Source organism: Physeter macrocephalus, chromosome 15, assembly GCF_002837175.3.
Source record: "Physeter macrocephalus isolate SW-GA chromosome 15, ASM283717v5, whole genome shotgun sequence".
In the NCBI taxonomy this organism is placed as follows: domain Eukaryota; kingdom Metazoa; phylum Chordata; class Mammalia; order Artiodactyla; family Physeteridae; genus Physeter; species Physeter macrocephalus.
Genome location: NC_041228.1, coordinates 15992853 through 16007161, shown reverse-complemented (window position 1 = coordinate 16007161; position 14309 = coordinate 15992853). Strand labels below are relative to the sequence as shown.

Here is a 14309-nt window from a genome sequence, read left to right as displayed (position 1 = left end):
CCTGCAATGCCATCCCACCACAACACACACACACACACACACACACACAGACACACACACACACATGCACGCACATGCTTAATGCAGTCTCATCAAGGATGGATTAGGATTTCCAGTGAGCTTTTTTACAAGCTGCAGGTAATTCTCAAAGCACCCAGATCATGCCTGTGGGCTGTGGACAGGAGGCCACCACCAGATACACAACCCAGGCCCTGTCCAGTTCTCCCTGCCATATCACCGGGACAGTTCTTCCACTTAAGACCCAACCAAGTGGTGCAGGCATGCCTGTCTGCCTAAGAAACAGAAGTTAGACCCATGGTCAACAGCAACGATAATTATAACTGTCAATTATTAAAGCCATGTGCCTTCAATTTCATCTTCTCAACAAGCTGTGGGTTGAAGAAACTGGGTGGGGGTTATTATCTCTGTGTTACTTACAAGGGAAACAGAGGGTCAGAGAGTTGAAGTTCTTGCCACAGATCCTCAGGGAGAAAACGTCTGAGTCGGTATCCACACTCAGGACGGCCTGACCCTGGACCCCTGCCCCAAACTGTGAGGCCACAGCAACTCCAGGAAGGAGTGAATGAGGAATGTCTAAGGAGCAGCTCAGTTCAGTAGATAGTTATCCATCACATACCACGTGCCCAGTCCTGGAGATGCAATAAGACAGAAATGGTCCCTGCCTAATACAATTTAGAGTCCAGTGAATACAACTACAGAATTTATTCATTTAACCAATATTCATTGAGAGTCATTCTGCCAGAGCCAGATACAATTCTAAGTGTTTGAAGATGTGGCAATGAACAGAAAAGGCAGGGATGCTGTCTTCATAATGTTAGGACATTTCAAAACAATGTAATGGAGCATTTTAGGCAGTGGAAAAGTTGGAAGGGGAAACAAGTCTTATCCTTGGCCCCAGCTGGGATGTGCCTTCCCAGCCCTCTAGGGAGCCATCTAGCTGTTGGTGGGACGTCTGGGCTGCTGAGAGGGTGGTCACATCCCAGGAGGGGGTCTGAGAGAGGCTGGCTGGTTTCTAGCACTGGGTAGCTAATCCCAGTTATGCTGAGTCCCCTGGGGCTCTCCAATTATTATAAGAGGTGTCATGAAGTTCTCCTCACAAGTGCTCCAGAAGAGATGATTTTTAATTCACTTTCATTTAAAGAATGACTATGCTGGCAAACAACATTCTGTCATGGAGGGAACAGAAGGGGGCTCCCAGACAGGGACGTTAATTGCCTGCTCCAAAATGTCTGGGAATAAAAGAGGTGTTTTTAATTAAGTGCCTTAGAAGTGGAGGCAGAGAGGGGAGACGTGGTTGGAAATTTTCAAATGAAACAAAGCAGGTTTCTCCTCTGCAGTCTGGGGAGGGTACGCTACCACCACACTCCCCAGAGCTCATGGCAATGGTGCTTGGAGGGTCTCCATAACTGGACCGCTGCCATGAGGATACGTTTTATCAGAATCTGGGTTAGGGTAGAGGTGGCGCATCGAATTTACAAGCCCCAGTGACCATCTCCTTCAGGCTGGGATTGAGACCTCAGAGGACTCTGCAGGTAAACACTGGTCCCAGGTGCGCCGAGCCAGCACGGCTTCCCTCCTGCTGAGGGGCACACGTCCCAAGGCCACGTGAAGTTTCCTCTTTAAAGTGAGTCAGCGTTGAGGAAAGTACTCCATATATAAAGAAGCAGGTGGTCCTACATGACAGACTCAAACTGGTGCTGGATAAATGGTTGAAGTTTGGAAACCCTGATTTGGTCCATCCCCATCTTTCCTGAGTTTGAGATGGAGAAACTGAGGCTCAGAAAGTGGAAATGAAATGCCCAAGGACACACAGCAGTACGCCTCTCCTGACCTCTTCTTCAGTGCTCTTTCACATCTACCACACGGGAAGTTTCAGACTTTCATGAAAGAAGTGGGATTCAAGCTCGCAAGATAAGCTCAGAAGCCCTGTGTCAATGAGAGCAGAAGGAAATGCTTCCTTTATTTCTCTAAAAGGGAATGACAAGACCCGTTAAAGATCCAGGGACACTGAAGGCAAGTCTTCCAGTCAGGATGTCCCCACAGCACCCAATTCCCCTCATAGGAGCAGCTGAGCATCCTTTATAAGGCAATAACATTATAGTCACCATCATAGAGACCTAAAGTGTTCATGATAATCCTATGAAAATGGCTTTAAAATCCCATCACTTAGTAAGTCTTCTTCTGGGAAGATGGAGTAGACGTACTTTTCCCTATTCCTCCTGCAAAGTACAACTAAAATCCCTGGACATTGCAAGCAAAACCACTTACAAACATACAAAGACTCTGAAAGGTGGAGAGAAGAAGGCAGACCAATTAGGAACCTCTGGATCTGAGGAACGGCGCAACAGTGATTTCCCTGGGTTTTCTTTTGCTTCATACACCCCAGAGTTGAAGCTGACAAGGCCAGCAACCTACAAACACCAACAGGTGCTGACAAAAAAGCCCCAGTGAAACTCAACCAAAGCCTGCTTTCTCTAGTCACAGGACAAGGAAAGGAACAGAGTAGCAAGACAGAAAATTTTTAAGACAACATCTGTACTCCAGCCAAACACCACAGAAAAAATTGTGACCCAGCCCCACTCACACCTGCAAAGGCCACGTGAGGAGCCAGACTTCCACCCTGGCGTGGCTGTAATGAGGTGCCACACACACCCACTAGGGTCATGTCAGAGAAGGCCAAGAGGGTAGCCAGGACTCTCATCACCACTGGTCTCAGTGGAGATCATGTAGGAGCCTGGACCTCCACCTTCACCCAACAATAATGAGGTGTCTCTCCTCTCCCTGTAGGGTGGTGTCAGTGGAGACCACATGGGAAACTGAAATACCAACCCCTGCCCAACAGTGATGAGGAGTCCCCCTCTCAGGTACCAACAGAGGTCAAGTGGGAAACCTGGACTTCTATCCCCATCTGGCAGAAACAAGACAGAGCTGCTCTCCTTTCCTATGCCAGAGTGATATCAGTGAAAGCCAGCTAAAACATAAGGTTTAAATAAGACCCAGAGTCTCACAACATAACATGAATATGTCCATGTTTCAGTCTAAAATCTTATGCCATACCAAGAACCAGGAAGATCTCCAACTGAATGCAACAAGACAATCAAGAAGCACCAATGCCAAGATGACAGAACTACATTAGAATTACCTGACACAGACTTTAAAGCAGTCATGATAAAAATGATTCCAAGAATCAAATGGACCTGCTTCAAATGAAAAAATTAAAATCCTTGTCAAAGACACAGAAAGTCTCAGCAAAGAAATAGAAGATATAAAGGAAAAGCAAATGGAAATTTTCGACCTGAAAAATACAATATCCAAAAGAAAAGCTACAGAGGATGGACTCAACAGAATAATGGAGGGAACAGAGGAAAGAAACAGTGAATTCAGAGATAAAGCAGTAGAAGTCACCCAATCTGAACAACAGAAAATAAATAGACTGAAAAAAAAAAAAAAAAAAAAGAGCAGAGCCTCACAGAAATGTGGGACCACAACAAAAGATCTAACATTTGTGTCACTGGAGTCCCAGAAGGACAGGAGAAAGAAGACAAGGATGAAAGATTATCAAAGAAATAAGGGCCGAAAAATCCCAAATTTCATAAGAAACATAGAACTACAGATTTAAGAAGCTGAGCGAACCCCTAACAGGTTAATCATGTATGTACCAAAAAAGGAACTACAAAATCTGTAAAGCAAAAACTGATAGAATGGAAAGAAGAACCAGACAAATTCACAAGTACACTTGGAAATTTCAATAGCCTTCTCTCAACTGATAGAACAACTAGACAAGAATTAGCAAGGGTATAAAACTCAACCAACAAGATCTAATAGACATTTACAGAACGCTCTGCACAATAACAGAGGAATACACATTCTTTTCAAGTGTCCACAGAACATATACCAAGATAAACTATATACCGGGCCTACCAAGCTCAGTGGTTATCAGCAGAATTCACTTCCTTGTGGTTGCAGGACTGAGGTCCCCATTGTCTTAACTGTCAGCCAGGGACTGATCTCAACTTCTAGAGGTGGCTCTTAGGTCCTTGCCACATGTCCTCTCCACCTCAGCAACAGAGAATCATCCTCGCGTAAAATCTTTCTCACACTGTGAACGTCTCTGACTTCCTCAACAAAAATCTGCTTTTACAGAGCTCATAAGATTAGATCAAGCCTATCCAGAAATCTTCATAATTTCCAGATTTTAAGGCCAACTGACTTGAGACTATAATTATGTCTGCAAAATTCTTTCACAGCAGTACCTTGGTTAGTGCTCATTTGAATAAGCAGGGGCTGGGAATCTTGAGGGCCATCAGAATTCTACTAGCCCATGTTCCATGTTAGGCAAGAGAGGAGGACACAGAGATGACTGGTAAAATACCTATCCTCAAGGGATTACAGTCAAGTGAATGTAGCAAATACAAAGAAGTGATTCAACTACAGGGCAGTAATTGCTAATTCAAAGAAAGTGCAATATTCTGTAGGAATTCCGAGGAGGCATTAACTCTTTCGGGAAGAGTGCAGGAAAGCTTCCCAAAGGGAGTGACATTTGATCGAGTCTTGAAGCACAGAGGAGGGAAGGCATTCCATGTAGAGGGCGCACCATTTACAAAGATAGAAAAGACCACAGCATATTTAGAGAATGACAAGTTATCCACTGATGCTGAATCTTAGAGGACAGGTTTTAAACGATGCATGGATGCAGCATTAAATAACCCTGACTGGGAAAGAAAGTCATTCCTTTGCAATTCTCTTTCTATCCTTTTAATTAGCTCAAGAAAAAGTTATCAGTTTGGTGTTAGCCTGTCATTAACACCTTTCTAACATCTTTACCCTCTGGCTCCACCTTCTGAAAATGAAAGTATCTAGCTAGCTTAATAGCACTGTTTCTTTCTGTGGATTATTTTTACTGCTACCTTTCATTTGTTACAATCAGTATTGGTTTTTCTTTTTCCATTGTGATAAAAAGATTATCATTATTAAGTACATACATTTAAGTTTTGAATGCAAATCAGTGTAAATTGAAATGTTAAATAAATATATTACAGGTGGTACATATGCCTCTGGGGCAAAAATTGGGAAGGTGGTTTGCAAGTGAGTTAATTTGGGACACAAAGGTGTAATAAGAAGCAGGCAGGATTTGCAGTCAGTCAAACTTGGGTTCAAGTTCGACTCCTCTCTGGGTCTTAGTTTTCCGCCACAAATTAAGGAAATGATACACCTACTTAGAAGGTTGTGAGGATTAAGTGAAACCAAGTGTAAGAAGCATCTTCTAGGTGGCCTTGTGCATGGTAGGCATTTGGAGTTCCCACCACAGTGCATATCTCTGAAGAATGGAAACCTCAGTTTTTGGCAACACTAAACAAGAACTTAACTCTAGCACCTACTGAGTGTGCTTGGTAAATATTACATAAGAGTATTCATCTGCTTAGGATCTGGGACCTGTACATGTGTGTGCGTGCGGGGGGCGTGGTGTCCTTAGGCCAAATTCAGCTGTTTTGTGAAAAACAACTGATATCAGGAAAAGCATTTGACTCAGAGGAGTGGCCAGCCCAGGCATCATGGACCCGTCCCTCCACCCTTGTCTGGCTTTCTCTATGATCTCAGAATGCTACATCCCACAGAGATCAATGGGAAGTTCATCTGGAATATTCAGATATATGTGCAAATGAAAACACAAGGAAAATACCTCCCACTTCAGTCATCTATTGCTGTGTAATAAACTACCCTAAAACTTGTTGGTGTTGAACAACTATTCTTTTATTACCATCGCTCATGACTCTGGGGCTGGACTGGGTTAAACTGACTGGCTCTTCTGCTCTATGTGATGTCACCCGGGGCTGCAGTCAACTGGGAGGTGAATTAGTTTGGAGCACCCAAGATGGCTCACTCACACGGCTAAAGTCTGACTGGGAGTCAGCCAGAAATCAGCTGGGGCTGTTGTCTGCAGCATCTTGATTTTCCTCCATGTGGCCTCCCCAAGAAGCTTGGGCTTCTCACAACATGGCAGCAGAATTCCAAGAGGAAGGAAGCAGAAAATGCCAGTCTCTTAAGGCCTGGGCTCACATGTCTCAGGATATCACTTTCATAGCATCAAAGCAATCACAGGACTAGTTCAGATTCAAGGGGAGGGGAGATAAAGGCCACCTCTTAATGGCGAAGTCTCTTTCATACAGTGAGGGAAAGGATTGACTGCAGCCATCTTGCGAGACCACGTACCATGCCTCCTGAAGCTTTCACTTACTGCAAAGGGTTTCCACTCTAGAATTATGTGTATATTTCAACCCAGTGATTAGTTATCAAGGAATTTATCATAAGGAAGTAATCTTGGATGGTTCAAAAAATTTGACGTAAGGTTTTCCATTGCTAACGTTTCTCATGCTAGGAATCCAGATGAGGACTAACCACCCACAGTGTCTCACCGGACACAAATCCTATGCGTCATAGAAACTGAAGACTTGACCCCGGGCACTGATGTTCTTAGCTAAGGTCATTTGAGGTAAACAGAAGATGTGTATGCTCTTAAAAAGCATCGACTCCCTAGAACTGGATAAACCCTGAAAAGAAGTGCACTTCATTCATTCATTCATTCAGCAATCATTTGTGGTGCACCTATGATACGCCATGTTGGTTTAAACATAGGGATACAGCAGCAATGAACGAAACAAAGTACCTGGCTGCAGGAACTTTACTTTCTAGTGGGGAGACAACCAAATAAATGCATGAGTACATATAAAATGGCATATGATAAAAAGACCTTGTTGAGTGATAATTCTCTTCTAAAGTTCTGCAAGAAAGGAGAGACAACATCTGATAGGAGCCACGTTTAGACCCCTTTTGATAAAATAGCAAATGATGCAGAAGGGGCATAGAAATAGCATTGGTCTTGCAGTTACAAGACGGATTTATATGGTGGTTCAGAGTTTAGGTTGTGAACTTGAACTAATGACTGTGACCTTTATAAGCCTCGGTAACCGTCTCTGTAAAATGGGAACAACAGTACCAGTTCTGCTTTCCTTACAGAGATGATACAAGGACTAAACCAGACTGTAAAATCAAACAAATAATAAGTTCTGAGTTTTCCCCATTTGGTAAATGTTTAGCTCTACTCTCCAAGCAGGATCAAGTCACTGCCAAGCCAAGCTCCTGCTGTAAATTTGAAAACATCAAGTCCCAGCTCCGATGCTACCGGTGCCATGGGATTGATCTCAGGGCATGAGACATTTTATTCTCAAGCCATGGCGGGGGGTGAGGGGGGGGATGCAGACATGGAAGGAGACAGCCTCTGTCTAGCACACTTCCTTTCTTCCTTTCACTTGCAGGTATTGAGTAAAGCACTCTGAATGTTCTGAAAGGTCATCCTCTGTCTCACTTTGTTGTAAGACATGTCAGTAGTGGCCATTCCATGCTACAGTTGGTAAATTGATATGTAATCGTTTTCATTTCTCTTAAGAGTCTTATAGAGGAAAAAGTAGATAAATGTAACATGTGGAAAGATCCATACCAAAATTATAAGCAGTACCTGGTTGGACTGCTGATGCTTTCTTTTCCTTGCTTGCTTCTCTGTGTTTTGTGTTTTCTTTTTTCATTCATTTAGAAAAATACTTATCTAGCATGTGCACGCAGGGATCAGATAGCTGGGTGTAATGACCCCACAATTCCCATCTCAATTCCAAATCTTTGCTGCTCCCCTACGTCTCTTTTGAGTTTACACGCCAGTGTGGATGTGCTGTCATTAGATTAGGGGCCCCATCAGGGCAATGATGCTTTTTATTTCTTCTCCCCCTGACACTTCTAAATTTTCAAGACTTTTAGCCAGGCCTAGTTCTCACCAAATCACGAACAGAAGCTGTTTCCTCCCCGCTAGGCCCCTACAAATCACTGTGATAGACTCCTGTCTTTCCTTGGTTTTGAAGCCACCAGACAAAGATTTCAATCCATATTCTTCTACTTATTGGCTGAGCAACTTTGAAGAAGTTGAAGAGCTTCTTTGAAGAGCTTCTTAACCTCTCTGAACTGCAGTTTTGTCATCTGTAAAGTGGGAGAAACAATACCTGCAGGAAAGGTGGTTGTAAGCATTTGACAAGATAATGGGTAAGACGGGCCGGCAGATAATAAAGGCTCCAAAAGGTAATTGCTGTTAATAAAAAGTAGTCTTGGGAAGCCCTAGAGGCTGTTCTAGGCTGAGGGTGGAGCTTGGGTTGTTAATAAAAGGCAGAATTGTACAATCATTAAGAACTCTGGCTCTAGCCTCTAAAGAACCCAGTTTAAATCCTTGCTCCCTGCATTGCCCTGGGCAACTTACTACATTTCTAAGAGACTTGGCCTCCTCACCTGTAAAATGCACATAACAATAACTTACCATAACAGTGTTTCTCAAAATATTATCCAGGGATCCTGGAGGCCCCCAAGACCCTTCCAGGGGTCTTCAAGGTAAAATTTATTTTGGTGATAGGGCTAAAACGTTACTTGCCCTTTTCACTCTTATTTTTTCTCAAGTATACAGTAGTTTTCCAGAGGCTACGTGACATGTCATAGTATCATTGCTCCCATGGCTAACGGAAAGTGTGTTTGTAAATTCCTGTGCTTTCATTTTATTTTTTCAGTTCAATTTCTAACATGGTAAATATCAAGATGTATGTAACTCATGTAAACAAAAGCTACTCGGGGTCCTCAATAATTTTAAGAGTCTAAAGGGACCTAAGACAAAACACTTGGAGAATCGTTGCCTGTTAGGGTTGTTGTAAAGATTAAGTACTGTACCCCTGAGACTAACACAATGTTGTAAGTCAACTATACTTTAGTAAAAAAAAAAAAAAAAGATTAAGTAGCTACTGATGTATGCATACAAAGCACTCAATAAACATTATCCCTATAATTATTGGTTCCAAATCTCCTGGATCATATCAGATAAGGGTCTGCCTACTCCACCTATACATAAAGCAAACTGAAATCATAGCACTTGATGCAAAAGTCACCCTTGTTTTATCCCCTCCTGTTTGTTTATATAGTGAACGTTCAGCCCATGCTAAACTTAGAACAATTTAAAGATACTGCAGTCATCAAAGGCCCCCCACTTGAGATCCAAGTGTCCTGAAGACATGAGAACTCAGTGGACAGTCCAGAGGGTTTACCCTGCTTGGCTCAACGCTGACCCTTCCATCCTATTACTCACCGGCCCAGCCAGAAGAAGGTGTGGTACTGAGCTGGAGGCGGAGGAAACGTGGCTTACAGAACCCCTCCTAAGTGGTTGACCAGCAAAAGGAGGTGCCGCCTCAAAACGGGAATAGCTTCCTCAAGGCTTCAGTAATTTCCATGGAAACAAACTAAGAACCGTAGTTATTTTCAAGGGAAGGTGGGGAAACGGTGGCACGACCTGGAAGAGTCAGGAGTAAGCGATATGAAAATATTAGAGTTGCGGGGGGAGGGGTCTTTTTCTGTCACTTTTCAGACACACGAGGGAAGAGCAAAAAATCGGCATCCCTAAACTCCGATATTGATGGCAAGTAGATTAGGATTTCAGACGGTAGGTATCACATGAGTTTGAGAAAGATGTGGCACTCGTTGGATCAAAGTCATACAGGAAGTTTTTAACAGACTCCTTTAAGGGCCGGCCAGGGCAAGTTCGTCTCTCAGGTAGGAGAGCACCTCGCGAGAGACCCCCCCCCCCCCCACTCCAAGGCCAGGACCTAGTTTTATGCACCGTTAACTAACAAACAAACCCTACCTCGGCAATAACGCAACAAACAGGTGCAAGGCAGTAAGAAAGTTTTGCATATAAGCTATTTTTATTTTTACTGCAGAAATGTCTGGGGACCCAAAGAAGGGGTTCTGTTAGAGAAATTGGAGCCCTAGGAGAGACCCCAGAAAAACTTTGTAGCTACTTCCTTCTCCTCATCCTGGGAAAGGAAAATGCCGAAAGGTCTCCAGGTGCGTTGGCCTCGCAGTCAGCCCCAGAGCCAGCCGTTTTCACCCCAGTCCCTGTCCTCGCCTCCAGCCACTCGGCCGTACACGGCCACCTGTTGCTGCCCTCGCGCCCAGAGCCGAGTCGCAAGCTGCCGCTAGAGTTCGTTCTAATTCCCCGGAGCAAAGGCCGGCCGGGAAGCCCCGACACTCCGCTCCCGCTCGTCTTCAGGGCAGGCGGGGACTCCGCTGAGCCTCCCAGCCCCAGGCTCCCTTTGTCTCCTCGCTGCGCTCCGACGTCAAAAGTGGACCCCAGACAGTATCCCCTCGCTCCCGCTTGGCTCGCGCGCGCTCGCGCTCAGCTCACACCTGGGAGATGCTAACGCGCCGAGATGCCCACGGAGGAGAAACTGGTCCATCCGGGCAGGAGCGGGCGGCGCAGACAGGTTGGTCTCCGTGAGATTCCAAAGCGTCCCCCTGAATCCCAGATCCCTTAGAGCTCCGTAGCTGAGCGCTGTTGCAGGAACGCCGCGCCCAAAACGCAAGCTCACGGTTGCAGAGGCCGCAGGCGAAGAGCAGCGAGATCCTGACTCGCCTCTGCTCTCAGGCGCCGGAGGGGATCCGGGGGGCGGCGGCGGCGGTTAGGGATGCCCTCCCGCCAGGCACGCCGGAGTCCCAGTTCCGAAAGAGACCCGCCTCGCTTCCGAGGGACATCCCTGCGAGCGCCGCAGGGGTGTGCATTTCTCGAAGTCTGAGAATCCCGGCGAAAGCTGGCCCGACAAGAGTTGAAGTCAGCTCCCGGGGCGTCTGCTTGTTTATTGGCTCTTAGGGGAAAAGTTTGAGGATGTTGAACCAACCTCAGACCTGGCGCAAGCGGGAATCTCAGAATCTCTCCAGCAAAAGTCATCTAATTTCGACTCGTTATATAAGTGGGGGGCTCTTTCTTACCCTCCCTACCCCAAGCCCTCTCATTACTATTCCAGGAGTTAAATGTGTCTCGCTTTAAAAAAAATTTTTTTTTAAGTTATTATTATTTCTTTGAGTCCGAAGGCGGGAGAAAGAGCAGGCAGAGCCGGGGGCGCGCGGCAGCCCCACCCTCGCGCTGCCCCTTGGTGCGGCAGGAACGCGGGATCCCGGGTGCCGTGGCTCAGGGCGAGCAGCCGAGCCCCGCGGTCCCTCCGTCCGCCGCTCCACGTGGTCAAGATCAACAGTTTGTTGAGCTCATCAGTGACACCTTGAACTTTTCATAAAGAAAATGGGTATTGCACCGGGAGGGTTCGGCCGCGGCCGCCGCGCCGGGTCCTGCTTAATATTCAATGATCTCGCTCGCGCCTCCCCCTCCTCCCCTCGCAGAAATTCCACCGAGTCCGTTACTGGGCTCAGACTTTTAAGTTAATTTACTGCCCTCCCCCCAGCCTTGGCTAGTAACCAGCGCCTTTAGGGCTAGCTCCCCCCCCCCCACCCGACTCCCGCCTGAAAATGACATTTCGCCGGCGTCTCCGGAGGGGGCTGAATTTCACTTTGTAACTTTCTGCGGAACCCGAGCCCGGGTGGCAGCTCGGGTGGTGGTATCGTATGCAAATACGCATGCTGACGTTACAGATCATGTGGGTTTTGGCGTAGATTCCCCACTGATCGAGACATTTTTTTCCCCTTTTTTTTTCCTTCTTTTTTTTTTTTTTTTTTCTTTCTTTCTAAAAATTTTGGCCACTGTTCTCCGAACGGGGGCTTCTCCTGTCTGTCTGTCTGGCAGGCTGGCTTTCCCCCTCTTTCCCACGGAGCCCGAGCCGGGCGCCCGGTGGGGAGTGGGGAGTAGGTGGGGGGAGCCAGCAGAGTTCCATTTTGGAACGCCCGCGCCGCGTCTCCGCGTTCCCAGCCCGGGTCTCCGCGTTCCCAGCCCCGGCGCAGGTAAGAAACTTCGCCCCGGCGCGGAGCACCCCCCGCCCGGCGCCGCCGGCCCCAAGCCCCGCACGCCGGGCACCGGCCACTCCAGCCCAACTTTCCCACCGCTGCCGCAGCCGCCGCCGCCGCCGCGGCTCCCGAAAATGTGTTGTTAATGGGACTTGGCCGGGTTTGCGATTGGAAGGGGGGGGGGCGGGAGGGAGGGTGGCCGGGTTTGCGAGTGGAAGGGGGGGGGGCGGGAGGGAGGGTGCAGGCTCTTTTTGCGGGTGGGAGGAGATCAGAGGATCCAGAGGTGGGGGAGATTTTTTTTAAAGAGTTTTGATTACAAGTTTGGATCAATGGGAGGCAGACCGAGGAGGAGGAGGAGGAGGAAAAACATGTCTACGTTTCCCTATGTCGACATAAGCCACAAAAAAATATGGCGTCCGCTTTCGACAGGGCGTTACGTAGACCCGACTCTGTTTTTATTTATTTATTTCGTGGCCGGCTCCCTCCCTTCTTGGCCAAACTGCGGCGCTTTGTGCGAACGGGGCCGGTCCCGCGGGGACTCCACCGGGACGTGGCCCCGGCTCCGCGGGGTCTGGCAGGCGGGGGGCTGCGTGTGTGTGCTCCCCTCCCTCCCCCGCTCTCCCCTCTTCTCCCCTCTCCCGGTGACGATTCGCCGTAATGTGGTGGCAGGAAGCATGACGCCGTGGGTTGAGGCTGCCTCTCCTCTCCGCGCTCCTGGTGGCTGCAGGCAGCAGGCGCGCGGCGCGGGCGGGCGGCCGCCCGAGCTACCTGCCGGGGGCCGGGCCGGAGTGCGGCGCTGTCCCCACGCCCCGCTCAGGTGCCGGGGAACCCGCGTGGGGAGGGGCGGCGGGGGACCCTGGGGACCCCCGGGCCCGGCTGCCCGCCTCTGCCCGCCCCAGCCCACGATCGCCCCCCGGCACGGCAGCTGGCGCTTTTCGTCTGCCCCACGAGAGGTTCATCTTTGTTGGTGTTGCGGCTCCTTTGTGGCGTCCCCAGGACTTGGTATCTTCGCCTTTGCAAACTTGCCCCTTTCCCAGCCGCTTTGCAGGAGGCTGGAAGACGAGCGGGAAGTTGGAAGCCAGTGAGCATCACAGCACGAGGTCCCCTCGGCCTCGTCGCTGTGCGGAGCTCGGGAGGCGGCGGCGGAGGACCGGGAGGAGGAGGGTGGTGTGCTAGGCTGCGGAGAAAACTTGCAGGGGAAGCCAAGTTGTGATTTGCTCAGGCTTCCACCTGATGGATCGGCTTCGAAGCCAGTGGGGTCTGAGCCTTCAGCTATTGCTGCGATGGCCTTTTGTTTGTCTGGGAGGTGGGGGAGGAGGAAGGTGAGGAAAGAATGACTTTCCCTGGACCCCTCCCCTTTGAAAGTGTCGCTGCCCAGCTTGGGCCCCAGGGATCACTAAGTCTCTTCAGGCCCTAGAGTTCTGCCCTAGCTGCTCCCTGATGATCGCCTTCTGTCTCCCAGTTAGCAGCTCCCCAAGTCTGAGGCAGGCCCAGTTGGGCAGGATTTGGGGAGCAGGCATCCCTCCCCTTCATCCCTTGGGTCGCTCGGACCTCCCACAGTTACCCTCTTAAAACACACACACACACACACACACACACACACACTCACGCACACACTCTCACTCCTTTATGTAGCACAGTTACCCTCCTAAAACACACACACACACACACACACACACACACACACTCACGCACACACTCTCACTCCTTTATGTAGAGCAGAAATTAATGCCTGTTGAAGTGAAGAGAGTGAGGTTCAGAGAGCTCTTCAAGGTTTCCGTCAAAAGGGGATTTTCTATTTATGAGGGCAGTTAGTTAAAGAACCTGAGTCCCGGGGCAGTAATGTCAAAAAGCATTTGGATGACAACCAAGTGGAATAAATATCTCGTAAAATGGCATGTTTTATGGTAAAAATAGATTAATGGAGCCGTCAAGTGCTTGAATGGGACTGACATAACGGTTTAAGTTTAAAGGGAAAGTTGTATAAAGCTGTATACACATCTTCTTTTAAGGCCAAAGGGGGGAAATCTACAAGTAAGATTGAAATGTGTCACCGACAATGACTGGATCCGCGATCTGTGGGAATATCGTTGCTGTTTAAACACTCCGCTTTGTGATTGTTCTCATGTGCACGGGTACCTTCCCGCCAGGTTTGGTGTCAACTAAGGATCCACTTGAAGTTAACAGCTTTTAAGGGGAAAATTTGGAGGCCAACGTTCTGGGGTAAATCGGATATATTAGCTAATCCCTGTTTAAAGGAAAAAAATCAAAATGCCACAAATGGGGGCTTCCCTGGTGGCGCAGTGGTTGGGAGTCCGCCTGCCGATACAGGGGACGCGGGTTCGCGCCCCGGTCCGGGAGGATCCCGCGTGCCGCGGAGCGGCTGGGCCCGTGAGCCATGGCCGCTGAGCCTGCGCGTCCGGAGCCTGTGCTCCGCGACGGGAGAGGCCACAACGGTGAGAGGCCCGCGTACCGCAAAAAAA

General features: G+C 48.4%; 1 protein-coding gene across 10 annotated transcripts in view; it reads left to right on the top strand.

Annotated features, from left to right (window-relative positions):
* The first annotated feature begins 9819 nt into the window (after positions 1-9819).
* Positions 9820-14309, top strand: part of ZHX2 (zinc fingers and homeoboxes 2) — a 182777-nt gene continuing 178287 nt past the window's right edge. For 7 of the 10 annotated variants that reach the window (XM_028500434.2, XM_055091021.1, XM_024129425.3 and 4 more), the window contains exon 1: positions 11616-11823. The gene's annotated coding sequence lies outside the window, so the exon portion shown is untranslated. Of the gene's footprint in view, positions 10362-11615; positions 11824-14309 lie in introns of those variants that run through there. The other 3 variants (XM_028500436.2, XM_028500435.2, XM_028500427.2) reach the window with 1 other exon arrangement.